Source organism: Giraffa tippelskirchi, chromosome 3, assembly GCF_054371585.1.
Source record: "Giraffa tippelskirchi isolate mGirTip1 chromosome 3, T2T-mGirTip1v1.2.pri, whole genome shotgun sequence".
NCBI lineage: Eukaryota > Metazoa > Chordata > Mammalia > Artiodactyla > Giraffidae > Giraffa > Giraffa tippelskirchi.
Window position 1 is genome coordinate 177691817 of NC_137277.1, and position 11464 is coordinate 177703280.

General features: G+C 52.2%; 1 pseudogene; it reads left to right on the top strand.

The window, feature by feature from the left end:
* The first annotated feature begins 10598 nt into the window (after window positions 1–10598).
* LOC145540505 (large ribosomal subunit protein eL22 pseudogene) lies at window positions 10599–11030 on the top strand (annotated as a pseudogene).
* The last annotated feature ends 434 nt before the right edge of the window (window positions 11031–11464 follow it).

Here is an 11464-nt window from a genome sequence, read left to right on the forward strand (position 1 = left end):
CTATAGTGTATTAGATAAATGTTTTGAGGAAAGTTGAGATCAGTGTGTGGAGGTTGGGATAGTGGAGGTGCAAGGACTTTAGGTGAGATCGGAAACTTGGGGTTTTGAACAGATTAGAAGGGTCTGAGCTTACTCAGGCATTCTGTCCTCAACTGACTTTGAGGAGTCGGGGCCAGGGTGGGATCAGCAGGCCCTCTCAAGGTGAAAGATGACCAGAGTGGCAGAGATGGGTCTGCTTTCTGGACCTGCTTTGAAGGTAAGCTGACGTCATCATTTGTCATCTGACTTCCGTGGCACCAGCTGGGACCCTCGTGGCTCCCCAGGGTTCAGACCAAGCCTCTCAGGTCGTCCAAGTTGAGCCCTGGTCTCTCCTGCTGGAGGATGAATGAATGGAGTCTCAACTGCTCAACTAGAGGAGCTAGGGAGCCAGGCTGTGGGGGTTGGGGGCAGCTGGGCCCTTCAGAACATCAGCTCCTCCTCTGTGCGCCTTGGCTCTGGAGTTGAGACCCCCGTGGAGGTGCCAGACATGTGTGGGTGGTTCCCAGATGCTCCTGCCTGAGGACCTGGGGGTGGGGAGAGACTTGCCGCTCAGGCTCCTTGAGTGACAAGCTCCCACCCCTCTCCCCACCCGGTCTGGAATCCTGGCTCTGCTTTGGGCCAGGAGAAGGACCTGCCCTTGGCTCCTCCTCTCTCTCCTCCTCTTTCCCCTCGCCCCTGCTTGAACCCTGAGAATCTTCCCAGCCAGGTCTGTACCCTCCTCTCCATCCTTGTGGGGTCTCAGTTTTTCCTCACCAGTGGCTGCCTGCCACCCTGCTTCCTCCCACTTCCCCACCCGGGCTTCACTTCCTGTGGGCTGACTTTTTGGTTCAGCCTCTGGGGAGCCTACTTCCCCCACCCACTGTTTTTCTTATCTGTGCAGGTGACTCTGACAGCCTGCCCTCAGGACCTCCAGTCTGCAGCCTGACTCCCCAATAGATGGGGCTTCTGAAGACAAGGCTATGTCTTTTCCTCACCTCGGGTACCCCACATCCCTCTGACTTTCCAGTACCTCAAATGAGTGGGGTGGGTGGTGGGGGGAGAGGACAGAGTTTGGGCTCTAGTAGGCTCTGCTGATTCCCATTAGCCACCTCTCCCCTCCTGGGGTCCTAAGAAGTACTGGGAGCCCCCTGAGCCAAAGGGAAGACTTGGGGTTCCCCACACTGTCCACCAAGGCCACTGGCCCAGGACCTAGTGCCCCAAGATATAGTCCGGAAAAGGGAGCAGAGGGGCAGCTATCAGAAGGCCTAGGTCCCTCACTTTGGATGCCCTGGACCAAGTCTCTTCCCCTTTGTGAGCAGAAAGGCAAGGTGATCTGCGTGCGTTGACGTATCCCATCAAAAACCCTAACCAGAGTACAAACAAGACCAGCTTCACGTACTGCCTCACTGGCCTCTGAGGGTTGGGAGTGGGTGATCCTGGACATGAGCTTAACACAGATGAGGCTCCAGCAACCCTGGAACCCTGTGGATTGGAGGCGTTCTATGAAGGCCTGTGGCAGGGGTGGAGGTGAGGGGTGTCCTTGCTCATGATACGCAGCCCCCTTCCATCCCAGACTGAGGCATCCAGGAGAGTGGACAACGCAGGAGGGAGTTCTTGAGAGAATTAGGTGAGGGATGAATGAAAGGGGGACCCCATATATCTTGAGCACCTACTGTATGCAGAGTGCTTTGCATATGTCACCTCCTTTGACCCAAATGGGTTTCCCTGGTGGCTCAGATGGTAAAGAATCTGCCTGCAATGCAGGAGACTGGGGTTCAACCCCTGGGTTGGGAAGATCCTCTGGAGAAGGGAATGGCTACCCACTCCAGTATTCTTGTCTGGAGAATTCCATGGCCAGAAGAGTCTGGTGGGCTAACAGTCCATGGGATCACAAAGAGTTGGACATGACTGAGTGGCTACCATTGATCCAAATTAATGCTGAGGAGTCAGTAACGTGACTGCCATTTTACAGATGTGAAGACTGAGGCTTGGACAAGTGAAGTCACCCACCTGAGGTAATACAGCAAGAGAGTGACAAAGCCAGAGTTTGAGCCCAGTTCCATGTGATTCGGGGGCTCAGGTCCCTCTCTGGAACCTCTCAGTGAGGCAGGTGGAGGGAGCCCCTCCCCAGCCCCCCTCAGAGGCACAGCCCCCACCCTCTCCTCTTGGGTCCCAAATGGTTTGGAAAATCCTGATGGGAGCAGATGGTGGGGACAGATGGAGGGAAAAGCATCTCAAGGGCTGAATTACACAAACAAACATTGATAAAGTGATTAAAACCTCAAGCCACCCCTTTCTGAAGGGCCCTGCCCACCCCAGTCTGGAGCACCGTGGACCTCAAGGTTGGAGCCTGTTGCGGGGGGTGGTCTCCGGATACCTTGCATCTCAGCCCATCTGATCCCAGTTTCTGCCTGCCCGCCTCACTGCCGGGGACCACCCCCGGACCAGAGCCCAGGGTGGCAGAGCTGCCAGGAGCACAGCCCGGGAGGGGGAGGGGGTGGGCCTGGCTGTTCCCAGGGAGCTGGGCGAGCTGGGCTGAGAGGAACAGAAAGCAGGGAGGGTGGGAGTGATGGGGAAGTCCTGCAACGCAGACCTGAAGTCAGCAGTGGGCATGGGGGATTGTGGCGGGGCAGGAGGCCCTCAAGCAAGCCTCACTTTACAGGTGGGGCTCAGTTCCCATGGAGCAGGGCCAAACCTTGTCCCACCACCCACCCCCATGGTGGAGGGGGGCAAGGCCCTCCACCTCTGGCAGATTTTTTTAAATTAATTAATTTATTTTAATTGGAGGATAATTACTTTACAATATTGTGGGTTTTGCCATACAGCACATGAATCCGCCACAGGTCTGGTGGGTTTCTTCATCTGTAAGATGGAAACAATAACATTAACCCTTCCCTGGAAGGGGTCTGTGAGGATTGAATGAGATGGAGCCTGTAAAGTTCAGGCCACTGCGCCTGCCTCCAGGCTGCTAATAGGGCCTCCCTGCTGACGAGGATCAGGAAGGCTGGGGCTGGTTGTAGACAGTCCCTCCCCAGAGCAGCAGGCAGAGCACCTGAGGCTGCCGGCCTCTGCAGCAGAAGCTCCTCATGGATAAAGGCTGATCTCTCTACCAAGCCCAGAATCCAGGACCCCCAGAGAGAGGGGAAGGGGCTGCATCTCTGCCGCGCCCTCACTATGAAGGGACATACCCTAACTATGAAGGAGGGCGATAGACCCAGGCTCAGATCTCGAAGTGGCCCCTTCCCAACCTCGAGATGTTGGGCAAAAACAACTCCTCTGACCCTCTGGCTCCTTTTTTGTAAAACCTGTATTTCCAGCTGCTTTCTGGACTTGCTCCCAGAAACGCATAGACACACCTCAGACTCAAGTCAGCCAGTATTCAGTTCATCACCTCCCACCCCAGCCTGCCCTGTGCCTGGTTCCCCCTCCATCACCACACCAGGACCCCTTCCTGCACTTAACTCCCACACCTGCTTCCTTCCCAAGTCAGCCTGTCTACTAGGGACACCTCTCAGGCCTGCCCTCCTCTCTCCTTGCCACCTCCTCTGCCCCACACCCTCATCAGATTGTCCCTGTACGCTGGCTCTGGCCCTTTTACAGTTCCTGCCTTCAGTTTCTCTAAATCTAATCCCCTTCTTCTCTGTTTAATAACCTTCCATGGCTTCCCACTGCCTACCAGAGTAGGTGGACATTTCAGGCCAAGACCCCCGTCTTGGCTCTTCTCCACCTTCCTTCAACAGCTCCCCACCAGCCAGCACCTCCTCTACCGGACAGTCAGGATCTCCCTAACACCTAGAGAAGGGATCTAGAGCCAAGGCATGGGAAAAGGGGCTCCCTGACCCCCATATCCTGCATGTGAATTTTAACCTAGTTAGAGGTGGGGTGAGGTGAAGCAGTGACCTTGGGGTCATGCCCCAACCAACACTTGCCTGCACAATAATCCTTCTGCTGGTGTAAGCACCTCTTAGGTGGAAGGGCTTCTGACTCTGCCAAGGAGGGACAGTGACTTACCCAAGGTCATCTCGCCAAGCCCACCCTTTTGTCCCCTCCCCAAGTCATAAGTGACCCCTTCTGTGAGAGCGTTCCTGACAGATAAGCATTCAGATCTTTCTCATGCATTTTCATTGCTGGCAGGTTTGCTCCTCCCAGTCCATCTCTGACTATCTGAAAATTGTTCCTGGGTTCACAGCAAATGGAATGGTCACTCTTGAAAGTGGAATGAAGGGCAGGAAGCTGAGTGTCCACTTGTGACTTCAGAAGCAATTCTGCCTGGATGTATTAAAACCTGCATGTAGGACTCTTGAGACTTGAGTCAAAATCTAAAGAGTCAAGATTTTTAAAAGATGGTTCTTCTACTGGGACCTGCCTTCCAGAAGCCTTCTGGCAGCCTAGCTCTGCCCCAGGGAGGTTGCCCAAGCTGAAAGCTTCACCCAGTACTCATGGCCAGTGTGACTCTCCTTCTGGGGGACAGGCGGACAGCAGACCTGACCCCACCCCTGGTCAGCGGTGTCTTCCTGGAGCCCCAGTTCCACTTCTGGGAACAGCCTCCATCCCAGAATTGCTGGGAAGAGCCCACGAGGCCCTGGGAGGGTCATGTACATGAAAGAGGCTGCTCTGTAGCATCCAGGGCTCTGCAGTGTACACTCATACAGCTTTGAAGGCCAGGGCCCCCAGCAAGAGGAAAGGTAACATCCCAGCTCAAGGCTTCTGCTGGCACGTGTGATTATCCCTATTTTATGGAAGAGGAAACAAAGAGACCACGTTCCCTGCCTGAGCCTGGACACAGGGGTAGAACCTCATCCAAGATGGGACTCAATTCTGTTTCCTGAGCTCTTTCCAGAGGGCTGGGATGTTGTGGAGGACTGGGATGCTGTGGAGAAGTGAGAGCTTCTAGAGGGTTCAAAAGAATGCAGAATCCCAGAAGCCAACCTGAGATTGCCAAATCCCAAGAGCATCATGCTCTGCCTCTGTATTTCTGGGAAGACAGGGTCAGCTCTCATTTCTGGTATCTTAGGCTCTTCCCGAGGCTGGGGATTGCCTCTGTGTTTCCATGGTAACAGCTAACAGAGGGGCCTCCCGAATCAGTGCAGGGGTACTGCACGGGTACCTGCAGGTACGCATGTGTCCTGGCAATCCCTGGGATGGAGAGCCTGATGTACATGCACACATACCCACATACATCCTTGCATATGCATGCACGCCCCGTGCACATGTGTGCACACCCACACCCCCTGCACATGAAGTTACACGTACAATGTGCCCGCTAGCTGAGAAGTGGGTCAGGACACCACCCTGCCAGACATGATCCACTCTCACGGCCACCCTGACCCACTCAGGCTCAGGGAGGGACTTGGAGAAATGAAGGATTTCCACTTAGTAATGATATTTCAGGAAGATCCGTTGGATCAGGAAATGGCAACCCACTCCAGTAATCTTGCCTGGAGAATTCCATGGACAGTGGAGCCTGGCAGGCTACAGTCCATGGGGTTGCAAAGAGTCAGGCATGACTGAGCAACTGTCACTCACACTATTTACTATGCGCCCAGTACTGCATTTTCCTTTTCACATGTAACATCTCCTATACTCCCCACAACATCGCTTTGAGAGAGGTCCCTGGTGAGGAAACAGGCTCAGAGCGGTAGAGTGATTTACCTGAGGTCACACAGTAGCAAAGATTTAGCCCAGGACTATTTGGCTCCTGCTCTCGCCAACAGATCCCTTGGTGCCAGACCCAAGAGCACTCACGCTGGGACCCACAAACAGAGATGGGGGTGCCTGGCAGCAGGTGGGACCGGAGCTGAGGCCTCCCACCTGGGATGCCAGGCTTCCTGAACTTGCAGCTCTGGATTCCTGTTCCAGCCTCCAGCCATCCTTGAGACTGAGGAGTGAAGGGAGGCCCTAAGGACCACAAGGACTTGTCTTGTACTGATTTCTCCCAGTCAGTAGAAAAGGAATATTGAGCAGCCAGAACAAGACCCACCGGGAATCTCCTGCTGGCAAAGCCACCTGGGTTCACTTGTCAGCTCCCTGCCCTTCCTGAGGAGGCAAGAATCCAGCTGCCAGCGTCCTGGTTCCTCAACCTCTTGAGCCTCTCAGGCAGAACTTGGGGAAACAAGGGGGCCTGAGGCCAGAGGCTAAGCCAGCCACATGATCCTGATAGGGAGCTGGGAGGTAGGCTGTGTTCCAGGAGGCAGCTTTCAGCAAAACAATGATGTGACGGTGAGAAAGGGATGCTGGGGAGGTAGTGAGCTCCCTGTCACTGGAGGCATCCCAGGCTGATAGGCACCGGATGCTCCCTGGTTAGGAAATTCAAGATAAACAGGGACGGCATCATTCTCATCGTCACTGTCATCATAGCACAAATGACTGGATACCCTTTGTGTCAGTCTCTTTAAGATACAATCCAACTGTCACCACTGTTAATAAAAATAGCAGCTCCTGTGTATTCAGCCCTTATGTGGCTGATCATTACTGAATCCTGTGAGGCAGGCACTATTATTAGGCCCATTTGCAGAGGAGGAAACTGAGGTTCCTCAGAGAGATACGACAGCAAGATTCAGGTTCTGCTTGGCTGGAGTCTGTGAGCTGGCCTCTTGGCACCTGGGCAGAGGAGCAAAGCAGGAGGCAGGGCGGCCTTCCCAGCTGGACCTCTGGGTCCCCAGAGCTATTCCTGTTCTGGGCCAACACTGGCTTCACGGTGGCCCTCGCTGGCACCCTCTGCTGGCCATGCCCTACCTCTGCAGAGTTGCTTTTTTTTTTCAGGCTGAGGGAGACCCTGAGATGTGGGATGTGAGTGGGCTCTTGAACCTAGACCTTCACTTTAGATGGTGATACCTAAGGTCACCCAGCCAGTCGGGGGGCTGAGCTAGGGTTCAAGCCTAAGAGCTATTTTATTCTCAGGCTCTCGCCCTTCCACCCCTTGCTGGTGGGGAAGTTTTACTCCTGCAGCATTTGCTTCCCACTCCCTGCCACATTTGGACCCCCTAAAATAGAGCCTCCAGCCCCACTAGTCCTCGGGAATCTCAGTGACTGTGGCTTCTAAGCTGAGAATCTGTCTCCAAAGGCAAATCTGGGATCCAGGATTTGAGGTAATTTGAGGCATGAAGATGCTACTGACTAGCTGTGTGACGCTGGGCAAGATTCTCAACCTCTCTGAGCACTGTCAGATGGGAGTCGGTTCCTCTGTGGACTCTGAAGAACTGAAGAAATCTTTTTAAAAGAGGATGTTTCTTTTACCCAATTTGAAGGCCTTCACTCAGACTTCTCCTCTATCTTCTCCCTTTCCCCCTTGTCCCTCCTCCGCACCGCCCCCCCCACCGTCTTCCCTCTTCTTTATCTCTTTCTCCTCTTCTCCCCACCCCCCACTATCTCTTCCACCATTCTGCGGTGTGGATATTACCTTTCTTTTCAAGAGGAGGCATTTGAGGCTCAGAGAGGCAGAGTAACTGGCCCAGCAACACCCACTCAGGTGTTTTGGCTTAGAATCCAGACTTTGACAAGCTGCCTCCTGCCCCATTCCCTTTCCATCTCCTCTCTCCTCACTCATCGGATCTCATCCATCAGCTTCTCCTACAAGGAGTGTCCCCAAATCCTCCATCAGCTTCTCTCCTTGTCCCTTGCCAAGACCCATCCGAGACCCATCATGATGGTTTGGCGACTGCAACAGCTTCCTTGCTTCCTCACAGGTCAGTGACTATATGGTGGTGGACTTCAGGATCATTTCCTATGTGGGTAAGCTGGTCACACAATTTTAAAAGCAGTAAGTGGGGCTTATGAAAAGCTCCCAGGAGCGGGTGATCGGTGGAAGCCCCGGGACCTGCCTCTCCAGAGCCACGAGCAGGACCTGCAGCTGGAAGAACAATGGTAATTAAGGTAAACCTCCCTGGAGCTACCAAGGAAGATGGTTTCAGACGCAAACGTTGAACTTCTGCTCCGTCCCAGCATGACTGTGAGGAACACAGTCTTTTCCTGCCTTCCAGGATTTACAACCCAACCAGAGACAGGCCCTGCTATGCCTGCTGTAGACATGTCTCATGCCTTCCTCGTGCAGGGACCTGGAGGGAAGCACCACTGTCCCATCTTAACGGACAGACTCAGGTTAAATACCCCCTCAAAGCTATAGTGTCAGCCAGGGGCCCAGCCAAGATGTAGACTCAGAGTTCCAACATCAAAGCTTGCTGCCGTATCCACTACTGCACATGTGTGTGTGTGCGCGCGCTTAGTCACTCAGTTATGTCTGACTCTTTATGACCTTTTGGACTGTTGTCTGCCAGGCTCCTCTGTCCATCAGGCAATCATGCTGGAGTGGGTTGCCATGCCCTCCTCCAGGGGGTCTTCCTGACTCAGGGGTTAAACTTACATCTCCTGCGTCTCCTACATTGCAGGAGGATTCTCTACCCGCTGAGCCATTGGGGAAATCCAGCCACTACTTAGATTTGGCCTCATCCAAATCTAAGGGAACGCACTAGCAGATGGTTTAAAAATCACCGTCCCATGGTGATTTGGTCCTCACACCATCTATCAGGCAGAGACCTGAATGTGCAGCAGGGCGAGGACCCGTCTGTCACATGAGAAAGTAACACTTTTAAAATGTCAATCAGATCACATCACATTTCTTTTAGAAGCTTTCCACTGCAGGCAGAATAAATCTAAGTTCTATTCCATACCCCTGGTCCCTGTGCTATTGATTCTAGCCACCTTCATTTCTTCCTTCTTCCTCATGAAGCCCCAGTCTCACTGGCTTCTGTAAGTTTCCTGATGGTGCCAAACCTGTAATGTCTGCTGTACCTGCCACCTTTTTCCTTCTTAGTTCAGATGTCACAGCCTCGGACCACGCTTTGTAACATTTTCCCATTCTAAATCATGTTCCCCCATTTTTGCTACAGCTGTGTGAGTCTCTGAAGGTATTTCACTTAGTCACTGGTATTGTTCAGTCGCCAAGTTGTGTCCGACTCTTTGTGATCCCATGGACTGCAGCACACGAGGCTTCCCTGTCCATCATCAACTCCCGGAGCTTGCTCAAACTCACGTCCATCGAGTCGGTGATGCCATCCAAACATCTCATCCTCTGTCATCCATTTCTCCTCCTGCCTTCAATCTTTCCCAGCATCAGGGTCTGTTCCATTGAGTCTGTTCTTCACATCAGGTGGTCAAAGTATTGGAGCTTCAGCTTCAGTATCAGTCCTTCCAAAGAATATTCAGGGTTGATTTTCTTAAGGATTGACTGGTTTGATCTCCTTGCTGTCTAAGGGACTCTCAAGTCATTAGCTCGCTTGTTTATTGCCTATCTCTCCCACTGGAACATGAGATTCATGGGGGCAGGGACTTTGTCATCCCCTTCACAGCTGTGTCCTCAGGACCTAGCACGGGACCTGGCACTTAATAGGTGCACAATATATGTTTGTTGAATGCAGAAAGCCCTCCCCAGCCCTGACTTCTCTTGCAAGCTCAGAGCAGTCTTTCACACCAATCCTATTTTTCCTGCTCCCACTGTCACAGCCCAGAGCTGATAGTAACCCCTCCCTGCCACCCTGCTCTGCCTCCCATGTCTCCCCTCTACATAGACTCTATGTCTCCCAGGCCTCAGGGCCTATGTTTCCTTTTTCCCCTCTGCTGTTTCCCCTCATTTGACTAATTCCCACCTGACCATCAGTACTAATTAAGATGCCCTCCCTGCTTTCCTTTTAAGTTTTGTTTGTTTTTGGCTGTGCTGTGAGGCTTGTGGGATCTTAGTTTTCCAACCGAGGATCAAACCCATACCTCCTGCAATGGAAGCACTGAATCCTCACCACTGGACCACCAGGGAATCCCATCCTTTTAAGTTAATACTCTCTCCTGGCTCCTATAGATCTACGGTCCCTCTTGGTCCAGAAGGCAGTCCTCTCTTTGTTTTATAAGAGTGTCTTTCTCTTTAAGGAGTTCCTCAAGAACTTGGACCAATCTGGTTCATCATGATGTCTTTGGCACCCAGCCCCAGGCTGGCCTGGTGCAGACATTCAAGAAACATTAAGCTGCGTTGGCCTCATCATTGCTGCGATGGGGACTTGGGCCAGATTGTCTCCCAGCTGAACAACCCATGGCAAGCTACCTCCTTTCTTTAAGACTCAGTTTCTACATCCATAAATGAGTATAACATTCCCAACGTCTCAGGGTGGTGAGGATTCAAGAGAAGCTTCTAGAGTGTATGTAATGCACCAGCACATGGAAACTGTTGAATCACTGGTGGGTCCCTTTCCTGGTATGGTCTTCGGCCTGGGCTTAGCAACTGCCACTGTGAGCAACCAGCCTCCTCAAGCCTTCTAGGGAATGAAAATGTATATCCTCTGGTGGGACCTGGGCCCAGGACCCCTGAGGAGCCCCCAGAGCTGAAGGAAGTATATAGGCAGACCAGATCAAGACCTGAACTGGAAGCCACCTCACTGAATTTGAGCCATGGCTCCATAATTCACTGGCTGTGCAGCCCAGAGTGAATCCTCACACCTCTCTGAGCCTCAGTCTCCTGATCTGGAACAGCAGCTAATTACACTTATCAGTCTAAGGCTCAAAATAACACGGACAGCCTTTCTGCCTCTGCGGCCACCATGGTGCCTGTGAAAAAGTTTGTGGTGAAGGTGGGCAAAAAAGAAAGAAGCAGGTCCTGAACTTTCCTCTTGACTGTACCCATCCTGAGAAGACGGACTCATGGATGCTGCCAGTTTTGAGCAGTTTCTTCAAGAGGCAAAGTGAATGGAAAAGCTGGGAATCTTGGGGAAGGGGCTGTGACAATCTAAAGAAGTGAAAGAAAGATTACTGCAACTTCTGTGGTGCCTTTTTCCAAAAGGTATTTGAAATATCTCACCAAAAAATATTTGAAGAAGAATAATCTATGTGATTGCTTGTGTGGAGTTGCTAACAGCAAAGAAAGTTACCAATTGCACTACTTCCAGATTAATCAAGATGAAGAAAAGGAGGAAGAGGAGGATGAAAACTCAGTTATCTTGAGGGGAGGGGCTTTCTTGTTGGCTCAGTGGTAAAGAATCCGCCTTCCAATGCAGCGGATATGAGTTCGACCCCTGGTCCCGGAAGGTCCCACCTGCCTCAGAGCAACTACTGAAGCCCACACACCTAGAGCCCATGCTCTGCAACAAAAGAAGGCACCTCAATGAGAAGTCCACGCAGCAACTGGAGAGTAGCCCCCACTCGCCACAACTAGAGAAAAGCCTGTGCAGCAACAAAGACCCAGCACAGCCATAAATAAATAGATAAAATTTTTTAAAACCCCAAAATCAGTTATCTGGAATATTTTGTATGGGTTCTTGAATAAAACTTAGGGACCAAAACAAATAACATGGACAAAAAGCCAAGTTCTGGGTAGGTGCTTGATTACCCTCAAAGCAATCTCCTGTCCTAATTCTTCCTGTGATTTGGAGTGTGTCTATCCACAAGGCACCCCAGCCAGGGCCATGAG